General features: G+C 49.0%; 1 protein-coding gene across 1 annotated transcript in view; it reads right to left on the bottom strand.

Annotated features, from left to right (window-relative positions):
• Positions 1-14315, bottom strand: part of tln2b (talin 2b) — a 320826-nt gene extending 306511 nt beyond the window's left edge. The window contains exon 1 of the mRNA XM_067973305.1: positions 14184-14315. The gene's annotated coding sequence lies outside the window, so the exon portion shown is untranslated. The remainder of the gene's footprint in view (positions 1-14183) is intronic.
• Between the last annotated feature and the right edge of the window lie 1486 nt (positions 14316-15801).

The raw sequence follows: 15801 nt of genomic DNA, 5'->3' as shown, positions 1-15801 counted from the left end.
TGGAGTGGGACGGAATGAGAAGGAAAAGCAATGCCCAGGAGATAATGCAGACCGCGAAACAATGAGTGGGGGGGGGGGGAAGGGGGGAGGGGGGCATTCGAGCACTCCACACAGAACCGAGAGCAGACGGGTCGAGGTTTTTCTATCTTTGTGCGAGTCTTAGGTACGTGCCAGGGAAATCTGTGGGCCATATTTCAAGTTTAAATTCCATTCCCACGAACCTGCAGATACCACAAGCTGCTGACACCAACAGAATTTGCTTTTGGGATTTATCCCCCCAAAGAAGCAACTGCCCTTTCCGAACCGACTAAATTTAAACAGGACAAAGCAGCAAATGACATAAGAGCGTGCGAGGAAGGCAGCCAACCGAGCTTTGTGGGCCGAATGGGGGCTGCAAGTGGGGCATAGTTTGGACACCTCACTTAAAAGCTTTGCTCCATTAATACCACTGTGCTAAATTGTGGACAAAACACGCTCTCCAGCACCAGAACGGCTCCTAATTCACCTGAAACCGGCCACCAGGAATGTTGCAGAACCAGCCCAGAGTGTCCGCAAGCAGTGCAGCACCTCCAACCAGGAACCAGCACAACCTGAAAGTTCAGTCCTGATGCTGTGTGGAAGCGAGCGCAAGAACAATGCAAGAGAATTCAGCTCTGGATTGTACTCTCCGTAACAAAGCAGGAAGTGATATCAGACAATCATACAGCCATTCGGCCCATTGAGCCTGTGCCGGCTCTTTGAAAGAGCTATCCAATCCGTCCCACCCCCCCTGCTCTTTCCCCCATAGCCCTGCAAATTTTTCCTTTTCAAGTATTTATCCAATTCCCTTTTGAAAGTTATTGTTGAATCTGCTTCCACTGACCTTTCAGCAGAGCGTTCCAGATCATAACTCGCTGCGTAAAAATAAACTCATTTCCCACCGAGATCTTATGCCAATCATAAATCTGTGTCCTCTGGTTACCAACCCTCCTGCCACTGGAAATAGATGCTCCTATTTACTCTATCAAGACCCCTCATAATTTTGAGCACATCTATTAAATCTCCCCTTAATCTTCTCTGCTTTAATGAGAACAACCCCAGCTTCTCCAGTCTCTCCACATAACTGAAGTCCCTCATCCCTGGTACCATTCTAGTAAATCTCTTCTGCACCCTCTCTATGGCCTTCACATCCTTCCTAAAGTGTGGTGCCCAGAATTGAACACAATATTCCAGCTGAAGCCTAACCAGTGTTTTATAAAGGTTTAGCATAACTTCCTCGCTTTTGTACTCCATGCTTATATTTATAAAGCCATGGATCCCATATGCTTTTTTATGCATGATATCAGGCCACAATGTGTTAACAGCCAGGCTCACATCTAAATACACTTTTGTAGAACTGATGGGAGGCCCATGTGGTCTAACATTCAAAAAAGGCAACAAGTTAAAACTGGGAAACTACAGGCTCATTAGTTTGACTTCGGTTATAGGCGAATTGCAGGAGGGGATCACCAGAGATACACTATACGAACACCTTGACAGAGAAGAGGTTTCTGAAGACTCTCAACAAGGCTTTAGGACAAGATGGTCCTGTCTCCCCAACCTGGTTGAATATTTGGGGGAAGTCACTAAATTGGGGGATATTGGTCGCCCGGTCGTCTTGGCGTATCTTGCTTTTTCAAATGCTTTTGACAAGGTGCACACGATACACTTATTAACTTTGAGTCCTGTGGGATTGGAGGTTAGCACTTGCGGAGGATAAGGAATTGATTGCATTCGCGTTGACAGAACACTGGCCATTAATGGGAGTGGTGTGTGTGGGGACCAGTCACCAGTGGTATCTCACAGGGATCAGTGTTAGGACTGTTACTGTTCATCTTTATTAATGATCTGGAAGGAGGGCTTGGCCAAAGTTCATGGATGATACAAAGATATAAGCGGGTGTCAGAACCTTGGATGAGAAAATAGAGCACGGCAGTACTTGAAGCAACGGAGGAAGAGTCTCACATGTGTTAGATGTCATGTGATATAGACAAATTATACATGCAGATAGGGGCAATGCGAAGCAAGTTGCTCAGAGGGAGAGAGGCCAAGATGTTGTAGTACATGAATCTCAGAAGGAGCCACTAGGTTGTTGCAAAAGCAAATGGAGTGTTAGGATGTATTGCCAGGACAACTAAACAAAAAAAACAAAAAAAATACTCTTTCCAAAAGGCCTCATTCAGAACATGGTGCCCCTCAGGCCCTAGAAAAGGTTCAGGAGAGCCATTAGACTGATACCTGGTTTACCACGATTGGCGTGGAGAGCTGGGGCTTTACACTCTCGAAAAGAATGGACTTTGAGGAGATTTGATTGAGGGCTTAAAACGAGGGGATTAGATTCGGTCCACGTGGACAGGCTACGAGTTGGGTAGGTGAAGGAGAACAAGAACCAGTTACACAAGCATTGAATTGGGAAGTTTTTATTCCCCCGCCCCAGAGTCGTTGACCTCTGGAACAAGTTGCCGGCTTGTTCAGCGGGTGCTGAGTCGCTGCAGACATTCAACAGGGAGCTGGATATGTCCCTCAGTGTGGTCGACATAGCCACATGTAGAGGATATTGGGAGATGTGTCTCCCAGTCACCATGGTCACCTGGAACTTGTTTGATTAATTTCAGGATCAGAACGGAATTTTCCAGAGCTTTTTCCTTTGGTCTAAGTTTCATCCTTGGATTTATTTTGCCTCTCCCAAGAGTTTGAGTGCTGGGTTGGGGAGGGGGCGGGTGGGCAGTGGGGGGGGAGGGGTGAGAGTAGCTGGAGGTCATGGTGTGCATAAGTTGCATCTGAAAGTATGAGACAGGCTCGATGGCCCAGCTGGTCTTGTCGTGTTTGTTTTTCTATGTTTGTAATTCCCCAAAGGACAAATACCACTTCTGTCAGAACCACAACCATTTGGAATCTGACCACCAAAAGGAAGAGCTGCACTGAAACCAGTCCCATTGACAAATTATTCTGCATCTAAGAGATTTTCGAGCGGGGAGATGATGGACAACCACCCCCTCCATTTTTCAGCTCCCTCAGGCCATATTCCCAAGGAGCTCACATTGTCAGGCTTCTCCCAAACTTAGTCTTGAACCAGCCGCTTTTGTCAATCATGGCGCAGTGGGTAGCACTCTCGCCTCTGAGTCAGAAGGTCGTAGGTTCAATTTCCACTCCAGAGACTTGAGCCCATAATCCAAGCTGGCACTCCCAGTGCAGTACTGAGGGAGTGCTGCACTGTCGGAGGTGCCGTCTTCCGGATGAGACATTAAACCGAAACCTCGTCTGCCCTCTCAGGTGGACGTAAAAGATCCCACGGCCACTATTTGAAGTATTGTGGGCCAATATTTATCCCTCAACCAACATCACTAAAAACAGATTATCTGGTCCTTATCATATTGTTGTTTGTGGGATCTTGCTGTGCGCAAATTGGCTGCTGCTTTTCCTGCATTACAACAGTGACCACACTTCAAAAATACTTCACTGGCTGTAAAGCGCTTTGGGACGTTCTGAGGTCGTGAAAGGCGCTATATAAATGTACGTCTTTCTTGTCTTTCTTTCTTTATTTATTCAGCAAGAGGAGGAGCCAGACAACAGGCCCACAACTTCCTACTGTGACTTCCCCTCTGCCTCTGGTGAAATGCCCGCGTGCCACCTTGGCTAACTACGGGCCAGCACCGCCAACCCACCGGAGAGGGAACGCACATTTATTGCTTCGGTTCTAATCATAAAATGGCTCCAAAGTATTCTTGAGCCTCACAGTTTATTCTAGATCGTCTCCAATGTTTTAAACTGGGTAGAGGGAGGAGAGAGCTGAGGAAGCTTGATTATGGCCGGGGAACAGAAATTGGAACAGAATTAAAAAGGGGGTTAGGGAGGGATAGGAAATCACATAACTGGGCCTGTGAGCATTTAATGTTGTGTTGTGAATGAGCAAGGAGACTCGTTATCAGTTTCAGCTGTCACATTAACACTTCAGTATTGTTTAGTGCTGAAGCATTATTGGTTATAACCACTGCAGCATATTTTAATGTTCTGGATATTGCATCTTTAAATTGGAATACAGCACATCAAAGTCTAATATCAAAGTAAGACAAACCTGGACTGAATTTGCAGCAGTCGGTCTCTGTATCTCACTCTCTGGATCTCTGCGCTATCCCGTATCTCACTCCCTGGATCTCTGCGCTATCCCGTATCTCACCCTCTGGATCTCTGCGCTATCCCGTATCTCACCCTCTGGATCTCTGCGCTATCCCGTATCTCACCCTCTGGATCTCTGCGCTATCCCGTATCTCACCCTCTGGATCTCTGCGCTACACCGTATCTCACCCTCTGGATCTCTGCGCTACACCGTATCTCACCCTCTGGATCTCTGCGCTACACCGTATCTCACCCTCTGGATCTCTGCGCTGCACCGTATCTCACTCTCTGGATCTCTGCGCTATCCCGTATCTCACCCTCTGGATCTCTGCGCTACACCGTATCTCACTCTCTGGATCTCTGCGCTATCCCGTATCTCACTCCCTGGATCTCTGCGCTACACCGTATCTCACCCTCTGGATCTCTGCGCTATCCCGTATCTCACCCTCTGGATCTCTGCGCTACACCGTATCTCACCCTCTGGATCTCTGCGCTACACCGTATCTCACCCTCTGGATCTCTGCGCTATCCCGTATCTCACCCTCTGGATCTCTGCGCTACACCGTATCTCACTCCCTGGATCTCTGCGCTGCACCGTATCTCACTCTCTGGATCTCTGCGCTATCCCGTATCTCACTCTCTGGATCTCTGCGCTATCCCGTATCTCACTCTCTGGATCTCTGCGCTACACCGTATCTCACTCTCTGGATCTCTGCGCTATCCCGTATCTCACTCCCTGGATCTCTGCGCTACACCGTATCTCACCCTCTGGATCTCTGCGCTATCCCGTATCTCACTCCCTGGATCTCTGCGCTACACCGTATCTCACCCTCTGGATCTCTGCGCTACACCGTATCTCACTCCCTGGATCTCTGCGCTACACCGTATCTCACCCTCTGGATCTCTGCGCTATCCCGTATCTCACTCTCTGGATCTCTGCGCTACACCGTATCTCACCCTCTGGATCTCTGCGCTACACCGTATCTCACCCTCTGGATCTCTGCGCTATCCCGTATCTCACTCCCTGGATCTCTGCGCTACACCGTATCTCACTCCCTGGATCTCTGCGCTACACCGTATCTCACCCTCTGGATCTCTGCGCTACACCGTATCTCACTCTCTGGATCTCTGCGCTACACCGTATCTCACTCCCTGGATCTCTGCGCTATACCGTATCTCACCCTCTGGATCTCTGCGCTATCCCGTATCTCACTCCCTGGATCTCTGCGCTATCCCGTATCTCACTCTCTGGATCTCTGCGCTACACCGTATCTCACTCCCTGGATCTCTGCGCTACACCGTATCTCACTCTCTGGATCTCTGCGCTACACCGTATCTCACTCCCTGGATCTCTGCGCTATCCCGTATCTCACTCCCTGGATCTCTGCGCTACACCGTATCTCACCCTCTGGATCTCTGCGCTATCCCGTATCTCACTCCCTGGATCTCTGCGCTACACCGTATCTCACCCTCTGGATCTCTGCGCTATCCCGTATCTCACTCCCTGGATCTCTGCGCTACACCGTATCTCACTCCCTGGATCTCTGCGCTACACCGTATCTCACCCTCTGGATCTCTGCGCTACACCGTATCTCACTCTCTGGATCTCTGCGCTATCCCGTATCTCACCCTCTGGATCTCTGCGCTATCCCGTATCTCACCCTCTGGATCTCTGCGCTATCCCGTATCTCACCCTCTGGATCTCTGCGCTATCCCGTATCTCACCCTCTGGATCTCTGCGCTACACCGTATCTCACCCTCTGGATCTCTGCGCTACACCGTATCTCACCCTCTGGATCTCTGCGCTACACCGTATCTCACCCTCTGGATCTCTGCGCTGCACCGTATCTCACTCTCTGGATCTCTGCGCTATCCCGTATCTCACCCTCTGGATCTCTGCGCTACACCGTATCTCACTCTCTGGATCTCTGCGCTATCCCGTATCTCACTCCCTGGATCTCTGCGCTACACCGTATCTCACCCTCTGGATCTCTGCGCTATCCCGTATCTCACCCTCTGGATCTCTGCGCTACACCGTATCTCACCCTCTGGATCTCTGCGCTACACCGTATCTCACCCTCTGGATCTCTGCGCTATCCCGTATCTCACCCTCTGGATCTCTGCGCTACACCGTATCTCACTCCCTGGATCTCTGCGCTGCACCGTATCTCACTCTCTGGATCTCTGCGCTATCCCGTATCTCACTCTCTGGATCTCTGCGCTATCCCGTATCTCACTCTCTGGATCTCTGCGCTACACCGTATCTCACTCTCTGGATCTCTGCGCTATCCCGTATCTCACTCCCTGGATCTCTGCGCTACACCGTATCTCACCCTCTGGATCTCTGCGCTATCCCGTATCTCACTCCCTGGATCTCTGCGCTACACCGTATCTCACCCTCTGGATCTCTGCGCTACACCGTATCTCACTCCCTGGATCTCTGCGCTACACCGTATCTCACCCTCTGGATCTCTGCGCTATCCCGTATCTCACTCTCTGGATCTCTGCGCTACACCGTATCTCACCCTCTGGATCTCTGCGCTACACCGTATCTCACCCTCTGGATCTCTGCGCTATCCCGTATCTCACTCCCTGGATCTCTGCGCTACACCGTATCTCACTCCCTGGATCTCTGCGCTACACCGTATCTCACCCTCTGGATCTCTGCGCTACACCGTATCTCACTCTCTGGATCTCTGCGCTACACCGTATCTCACTCCCTGGATCTCTGCGCTATACCGTATCTCACCCTCTGGATCTCTGCGCTATCCCGTATCTCACTCCCTGGATCTCTGCGCTATCCCGTATCTCACTCTCTGGATCTCTGCGCTACACCGTATCTCACTCCCTGGATCTCTGCGCTACACCGTATCTCACTCTCTGGATCTCTGCGCTACACCGTATCTCACTCCCTGGATCTCTGCGCTATCCCGTATCTCACTCCCTGGATCTCTGCGCTACACCGTATCTCACCCTCTGGATCTCTGCGCTATCCCGTATCTCACTCCCTGGATCTCTGCGCTACACCGTATCTCACCCTCTGGATCTCTGCGCTATCCCGTATCTCACTCCCTGGATCTCTGCGCTACACCGTATCTCACTCCCTGGATCTCTGCGCTACACCGTATCTCACCCTCTGGATCTCTGCGCTACACCGTATCTCACTCTCTGGATCTCTGCGCTACACCGTATCTCACCCTCTGGATCTCTGCGCTATCCCGTATCTCACTCTCTGGATCTCTGCGCTATCCCGTATCTCACTCCCTGGATCTCTGCGCTATCCCGTATCTCACTCTCTGGATCTCTGCGCTACACCGTATCTCACTCTCTGGATCTCTGCGCTACACCGTATCTCACTCTCTGGATCTCTGCGCTATACCGTATCTCACTCCCTGGATCTCTGCGCTACACCGTATCTCACTCCCTGGATCTCTGCGCTACACCGTATCTCACTCCCTGGATCTCTCTATTACTCCATATCTCAGAGTCTATTACCTCTCTTTTCACAAGGACATAAAGACAGAGAATGCTATTCTGTCCAAAGAACCCCAATCTCTCAAGTGCACTAACTCACTCACTGAAATCCATCCCTCTATTTCTCTAACTCTGCCATCAAAAGCAATCCCTCTAATGCAATCAATCTCTCATTACAGCTCATCCGTCTAGTAGCCTAACTCTGCCATTAAAGCCCATCGCACGAGTACGCGAACTCTCCCAGCCTAACATCTAACTGCATTTATAATGCTCCTAATATCTTGGACTCTACTTGTTAGCCCAGCAGGTAATTCCAAACATTTATCATCTTAGTAAAAAGATTCTTCTGAATATCTACTGTCGCTAGTTTACACTGTCGCTAGTTTACACTGTCGCTAGTTTACACTGTCGCTAGTTTACACTGTCGCTAGTTTACACTGTCGCTAGTTTACACTGTCGCTAGTTTACACTGTCGCTAGTTTACACTGGTGTCCTCTGGCCCTATAGCATGACATAATATCCATGATGTTACTTTTATTCCTGTGATTTGGTATTTTGCATACCTCAGTGAATTCTTCCTCTCTCTCTCTCTCTCTCTCTAGACTATGCAGCTCGACCTTCTATGTTATTTCCACATAGCTCATCCTCTTCACATTTGGGCTCATCATCGTCAGTCTCCACACCCCGTCCAGTCAACGTAAGTTGCTTCTGTGGTCTGGTGACGACAATTCACCACAACCTTCCGTCAGCTATCTGATGAGAGCCCAGGAAAACCTCAGCACAACCACAGAAGCCTTGTAGTGTACTGGCTCTGATTATATGTCCCAGCATTCGGTTTGCTGTTTAATTGCGTGCCACGTTATCAAGAGAACGAGCAGGACAAGTCCCTTTGAAAGTCCCTCTGCTCTTACTCTGTTCCATTCATTCTTGAGTCACACGTTTTCCCATCCAGCGTGCAATACTTTACATTATAAACTAAGAACAGAAATGCCGCAAACACTCAGCACATCAGGGCATCTGTGGAGTGGGAAATGTAGAGTTAACATTTCAGGTCGATGACCTTTTTTCAGAACTGCTCTCACCAAGTTCTGCCAAAAGCCCATGGATCTGAAACGATGACCGTATGATTTGAAAATTCTCATCCTCATGTTCAAATCCCTCCATGACCTCGCCCCTCCCTCTCTCTCTCTCTCTCTCACCTCCTCCAGCCGTACAACCCTCCCGAGGACTCTGTATTCCTCCAACTCTGTCCTCTTTAGCATGTCCCACTCCCTTCGCCCTACCATCAGTGGCCGTGCCTTCAGCCGTCTCGTCCTCAAGCTCTGGAATTCCCTCCCTAATCCTCTCCATCCCTCGCCCCTCTTTATAAGATGCTCCTTAAAACCTACCTCTGTCACCTGCCCGAATACCTGCTGCTTTTGCTCGGTGTCAATTTTTGTTTGATTATGGTCCTCTGAAGCACCTTACTACGTTGAAGGCACCGTATAACTTGTTTTTATTTCAGTTTTCCAGCATCTGCAGTATTTTGCTTTATACTTTGCATTACGTCTGCAGAACTGATCAAAATCAATTCAATCTTCAACTGGACCCTGTCTCCACTGCTCTCCCTATTTTGGTGCTGTAAGGAAAATGCACAAGTTTGAAATTGGTTCTGGCGTCCAGGTACACAGACTGGAATAAAAAGAGACCCAGCATCTCCAAGGGATGACTATTGCAATTGTGGGATCCTGGATAGGGATCAGGAATGTGGTTTAAAATAGATTGGACCAAGGAGTTTTGCTCAGACCTGTCAATGCAAATAACAGAAGAGCACCAAGTGTATAACCAGAGAATATAACAGTTTCTAAGGCATGAGAAGCACCAAGAACTTAGAAAACAAACTCTTCAAACTTTAGGAAGGATGTCAAGGCCTTGATGAGGGTGCAGAGGAGATTTAGTCGAATGGTATCAAGGTTTAGGAGTTTGAGTTCTGTGGACAAACTGGGGTTGTTCTCCTTAGAGCAGAGAAGGTTCAGGAGAGATTTAATAGGGGTGCTCAAAATCATGAGGGGTTTTGATAGATAGGGAGAATTTGTTTCCACTGGCAGGAGGGTCAGTAACCAGAGCACACAGATTTAAAATAATTGGTTAAAAAAAAGCCAGGGGGAGATGAGGAGAATTTTTTTTAACTCAGCGAGTTGTAATGATCGGGAATGCGATGCCTGAAAGGGTGGTGGAAGCAGATTCAATAATAACTTTCAACAGGGAATCGGATAAATACTTGAAAAGGAGAAAGAGCAGGGAAATGGAATTAATTGGTAGCACTTTCAGAGAGCCCGCACAGGCAGGATGGGCTGAAAGGCCTCCTTCTGTGCTGTACAATTCTATGTCTACTGCTGAGAGAAGGTGATATTACAGTGGAAGACTCTTGAAACATGGCAGCATTCAAAACTGGCAAGTGCAGCCATTGGTCACAAAGTATATCTGAACAGAAATATTCCTGAAGAGAAACTTTGAAAAGACATGCAACAAGTTGGAAGGCAATGCCACACTGAGATCTAACTAAAGGTACGTCATTCAAAATGAAACAATGCATCAACCCAGTCAGACTCTGATCTCCACCTAGTAGTCAGGAAGCACTACTTAAAAAACCAAAGTTGTTTTGCATCTTGTGAAGGAGTTCTGTTCCGTGTGTACAAACAAATCCATATCGAATAATGAACACGCACAGTACACCACATCATGACTTGCTGACTGTTAAATAATCATTTCTAGAAGTTGAAAAACTGCATTATACGGAGAAGTTTATTCTGGTGGCCTTCCCTCAAACTCAACTCTGACCAGAGGACACTTGCAGGTTCAAAGGCAAATTAAGGGCAAGTATCAGGGATCTCTTCACAGGGTGATCAACATATTGGATGGACCTCCAAGGAGGGAGGTGGTGCCAGAAACTTTGGAATCATTTAAGCAGCTGGAAGCAATGATGGAGGGTCTTGCTGGGAATCAAGGAGCGAGGATGGATCAGGTGGCCTTCCTCTGTTTCGTGATCTATCCCTCCTCACTCTTGACGGCTATTACCCATGTACCTCAATCACAGTTAGGGTCTCTCCACGACCTGTATGACTTTCAGGGTGTGTCCGTGCGTCTGGGCTCACCAGTGCTCTCCCACTCATGGGTGCAATCAATTTGCTTTCACTCATAGGAACAGGAGTAGGCCATTCAGCCCCTCGAATCTGTTCCCCCATTCAATTAGGTCATGGCTGATCTGTATCTTAACTCCATTAACCAGCCTTGGTTCTGTAACCCTTAATACCCTTACCTAACAAAAACCTATCAATCTCAGTTTTGAAAGTTTCAATTGACCCCCAGCCTCAACAGCTTTTGTTCTTTTTTGGGGGGGGGGGGGGGGGGGGAATGAAAGAGAGTTCCAGATTTCCACTACCCTGCGTGTGAAGAAATGCTTCCTGACATCACCCCTGAACGGCCTAGCTCTAATTTTAAGGTTATGCCCCCTTGTCCTGGATTCCCCCACCAGAGGAAATAGTTTCTCTCAATCTACCCGATCAAATCTTTTAATCATCTTAAACACCTCAATTAGAAAATCCCTTAATCTTCTATACTCCAGAGAATGCAAGCCTAGTCTGTGCAACCTGTCCTCATAATTTAACCCTTTTAGCCCCGGTATCATTCTGGTGAATCTGCGCTGCACCCCCTCCAAGGCCAGTATATCCAGATCAACCAGTCTGTCGGAATGGCCAGTCACATACAAGCTGCCAGGGATTACAATTTCACCCAATAATCAGGAACACAAAAACCTGATTGAAAAAACAGCCAGAGTGGGCAGCCAGAAATAAATGCAGAATTTAAAAATAAATTACCCATTGTGCACAGAATCAGAGGCAGAGAATCCAAAACCTTCAAGGCTGCTGCTCTATAAAGAGAAACCGGGAGATTATTCCAAACTTTAGAAACTGCTCTTTGACTCAGTGAACACGACAGTGCTGATCAGACATCCCAGCGCCCCGACTGTATGGGCTGATTTTGAATTTGTCCTGTTGTCCCCGCTTGGCCTGAACTGACGTAGATTCAGAGAGTATGGGCACAAGTCGATGTGTATCTGGGTCCAAGGTTAGTGTCACAATCACAGTCACTGCAAAATGGCACAAAAGTACAGTGCAGAAAAAGTGGGCGTATGACTGCTTCATTAATGGAATAGCAACACATGAAAGGATTAATCTCACTGAACATTGGTCCTGTTAAAACTGTAGAATCAGAATCTAACTGTGTCTCAATAGACGAGGCACATCAAGTTCTATTTATCTTAATATGGAATTATTTTGCTCCAACAATTTTGGAACATAATCTCCTCTGGGTATTAAATATATAATATTCTAATTTTGTTGCATTTGGCCATTCAATTTTCACATCCTGGAACGAGACAAGCTACAAATTGGTCAGTGGTTAGTCACCGCCTGTAGTTCTGGTTTGATTTCATGTCGCCTCCAACTGACAACAGAAGCATCAAGAGCATAGTTCCATTGCACTTCCAGTGTGGGTATCAGCCACAAGGAGAGCCCCCGAGCTCATCAAACAACTTCTGCTACCCACCCCAAAAATCTCTCACCGCTGCCAAAACCCCAACACTTCATCCCCTGTTCCCAACTCAACTTTCGACTGGAGCTCTGCACCTCAGGAAGGATATATTGGCCTTGGAGGGGGTGCAGTGCAGATTCACCAGGATTATGCCGGGGCTCGATAAGTTTATTTATGAGGACAGGTCGCATAAACTTGGCTTGTATTCCCTTCAACTTAGAAGATTGAGGGGTGATTCAATCGAGACAATTAAAATGTTAAAAAGATTCAATAGGGTAGATAGAGAGAAACTATTTCCTCTGGTGAGGGAATCCAGAACAAGGGGGCATAGCCTTAAAATTGGAGCTTGGTCGTTTAGGAGTGAAATCAGGAAGCATTTCTTCACACAAAGGGCAGTGGAAATCTGGAATTCTCTCCAAAAGGTTGTGGTTGCTGGGGGTCAGTTGGAGCTTTCAAGACTGAGATCGACAGATTTTTGTTGGGAAAGGGTATCGAGGAATATGGAGCAAAGGTACGGATCAACCATGATCCAACAGATGATCTAATAGAATGGCAGAACAAACTAGAGGGGCTGAATGGATTACAGAGTACCCAACCCCATAAGGCTAGTCTCAACCTCATCGGACAAATACAGGTGATTCTTTTTAGGGTATTTCCCACCGTCTTATGCAATGGGGCACTCTCAAAAATACAACAGGAGCGAGGCACAACCATCATAACTATTCTCAGACCGAGTCCACTGGGGAAGAGGGGGGAAATTGCCCCGGCCCCAAGCGGGCACCCCTCGCCCCTGGCCCCAAGCGGGCAACGGGAGATGTGATCACGGGCAGCTCCCACCATCAATGCATCATTAAATATCACACTCATTCTGCCCGTCACCCGCTCCCGGACCTGTTACCGGCGCCCGAGTTGCGCTCGCATTGCCCGGCACAAGGCAACGGTGGAAAGTTCACATTGGGAAGAATTCGTATTTAAATCAGTCACTGAGCCCTCCCCATCCTAAAACACATCAAATGCAGGGGAGGGTTCCCCCTCGGTACAAAGCTGCAATATTAGCCCCCTGGCTCAATACCAACTGGGGGAGGGGGGAATCCACGCAACTTGTATCTAGTATTGAAGGGGTGGTTAAATCTTTAAGCAGCCGAGCCCACCCTGCTCTGTAACCCGCCCCAGAGCCGGGGTGGGGGTCCCGCTGGTTTGTATCGGCTGCTCGCCCAGTCTCAGTCCCCACACTCACTCACACCGCATCCTCCAAAACTTTCCATTCTCGCCCATTCCGCTTACACTTTGCGACGAGGGAGAGGAGAAAGCAAAAGACGGGGAGGGAGGGGAGGGAGGGAGGGGAGAGACACTATTATTTCCAGGGAAGATGCACTGGGAAATATGGCGGCTCCAACTCTCCTGAAACCCATGCCGGAGGGAACCTGATCAGATAATCACAGTGTGCAAAATACACACAATCACACAGTGTGCAAAATACACACAGTGTGCAAAATACACACAATCACAACCCGCAGCCGCCTGCACCTCGCATCGGGGAACAGGCGCGGGGCATTTTAAGCGCTCCGTCGGGGGAGGGAGAGTGGGGGGAAGAGGGAAAGGGAGATAGAGAGGGAGAAAGGGGGGTGGGGGGATAGGGGAGGGGGGAGAGGGGAGGGGGGATAGGGGAGGGGGGATGGAAAAGGAGAAGAGGGAGTGAGGGAGAGAAAAAGAGGAGAGAGAGGGAAGGGGGAGAGATGGGAGAGGGAAGCAGGAATATTAGAGAAACCCCCCTGCGCTTTTACTGCACCAACTGCAACACATGGGGACTGAGAGTCTCAACCAACAGTTTGCAATGGGGGGGGGGATTTTTTCCACCTTTCTAACCGACACCCTGCACCGGTTTTGCACCGGGCAAGAAATTAATGCAGATTTATTTTTACAAACGTGCAAAAAAACCATTAAATGTTGGAGAGAGACAGAGAGAGAGAGAGGGAGAGAGACACACAGAGAGAGCAACTTACGCGGGCGGTGTCGGTGGGGATGGAGATGGAGAAGGAGCCCGGACCCGCAGCATTCCTCCCCGGGCTGAGCCGCCGCGCAGCTCCGCCCCGACCCTCAGACTCAGACCCTCCTCCCCGACCCTCAGACCCTCCTCCCCGGGCAACACACAAAGATTCCAGGAGCACTATGGCCGGAAAAGCGTCATCATTCCGGGACTAGAGATTTTAGCGGTGAAAGGTCACCTTCCCAAATCCTAAATAGGAGGAGGGGGAGAGATGGGGAGATATGGGGGGGGGGCTGTCCCGGGTCGCCCAGCTGTGCGGGAGGAGGGGGCTCAGCGCGCCTCCCGCTGCTCAAAACCCGGCCCCACAGCACCTGCCCCCCCCCCCAGACCCACACTCTCTAATATATAGGATGGGGTGTGTGTGTGTGTAGTCGGGGGGTGGGGGTTGTGTGTGTCGGGGGGGTGTGTGTGTGTCGGGGGGTGGGGGTTGTGTGTGTGTGTCGGGGGGTGGGGGTGGGGGTTGTGTGTGTGTGTCGGGGGGTGGGGGTGGGGGTGGGGGGGGGGGGTGTGTGTGTCGGGGGGTGGGGGTGGGGGGGGTGTGTGTGGGGGTGGGGGGTGGGGGTTGTGTGTGTGTGTGGTGGGGGTGGGGGTTGTGTGGGGGGTGGGGGTTGTGTGTGTGTAGGTGGGGGTGGGTGTGTGTGGGTGGGGGTTGTGTGTGAGGGGGGGTGTGTGTAGGGGGGGTGGGGGTTGTGTGGGGGTGGGGGTTGTGTGTGTGTGTAGTCGGGGGGTGGTTTGCTGGACTGAATTCCCTTGGCACCTACTTTCCGTATCAACGTGAATCCTGGAGAGGACGTGCTGTCTCCCAGTGCTGGAAACCCACAGGTCCCCAAACAGGCTGGGTCTTTGCCCTGGACATATATGGACTCGCATCCATCCAATGTGCTTAATAGATTCGGGAGATTTAACAGGCACTGCAAATGTCAACACGATCGCTAATCAATTCCTATTTATCCAAAAAGCCTGTTATTTTCAATAAATTGCTTCAACACTGAATTTTTTTTTACAAGGAACGGATTTGTCCTTCGCTTCGGAGATGCCCAAAGTGAGCGACCGGATGTTTGAGGCATGAAACCCATTCTTTCAAAACTGGACAATGATAAAAAGAAGAAAAAGACACAAAGTTTTTTTTAAAAAACTGAAGTTTCGATCGAATCTTGTCCAAAATTGAAGGCATAGCTGTAATACATGAGCATAATTTTCCGGAATATATTTTGGTGGAAGTAATTGTTGATGTAAAATGTGCAAAACTAAAAAAGATTCTTAAGCTTTAATACTGCATTTATACAAATTGGTTGCTATGCTTCTGACAGTGATTACACTTCAAAAAAAGTACTTTGTTGGTTATGTAGCAATTTGGGATGTCCTGTCACAAGCATAGCAACCAATTTGTACATTCTCACAAACAACAAATGACCAGGTAATCTGCATTGTGATCTTGGTTGAGGGATGAATATTGATCAGGACAGTGGGGAGAACTCCCCTGCACTTCTTCAAATTGTGGGATTTTTTACATCCACTTGCCAGATCAGAAAGTTTAAAGTCTCATCTGAAATAATGCACTCTGACAGTGCAGC

The sequence above is a fragment of the Heptranchias perlo genome, chromosome 38 (assembly GCF_035084215.1).
Source record: "Heptranchias perlo isolate sHepPer1 chromosome 38, sHepPer1.hap1, whole genome shotgun sequence".
Taxonomy (NCBI): domain Eukaryota; kingdom Metazoa; phylum Chordata; class Chondrichthyes; order Hexanchiformes; family Hexanchidae; genus Heptranchias; species Heptranchias perlo.
The sequence above is the reverse complement of the archived record's forward strand: the minus strand, read 5'-3'. Positions and strand labels throughout refer to the sequence as shown.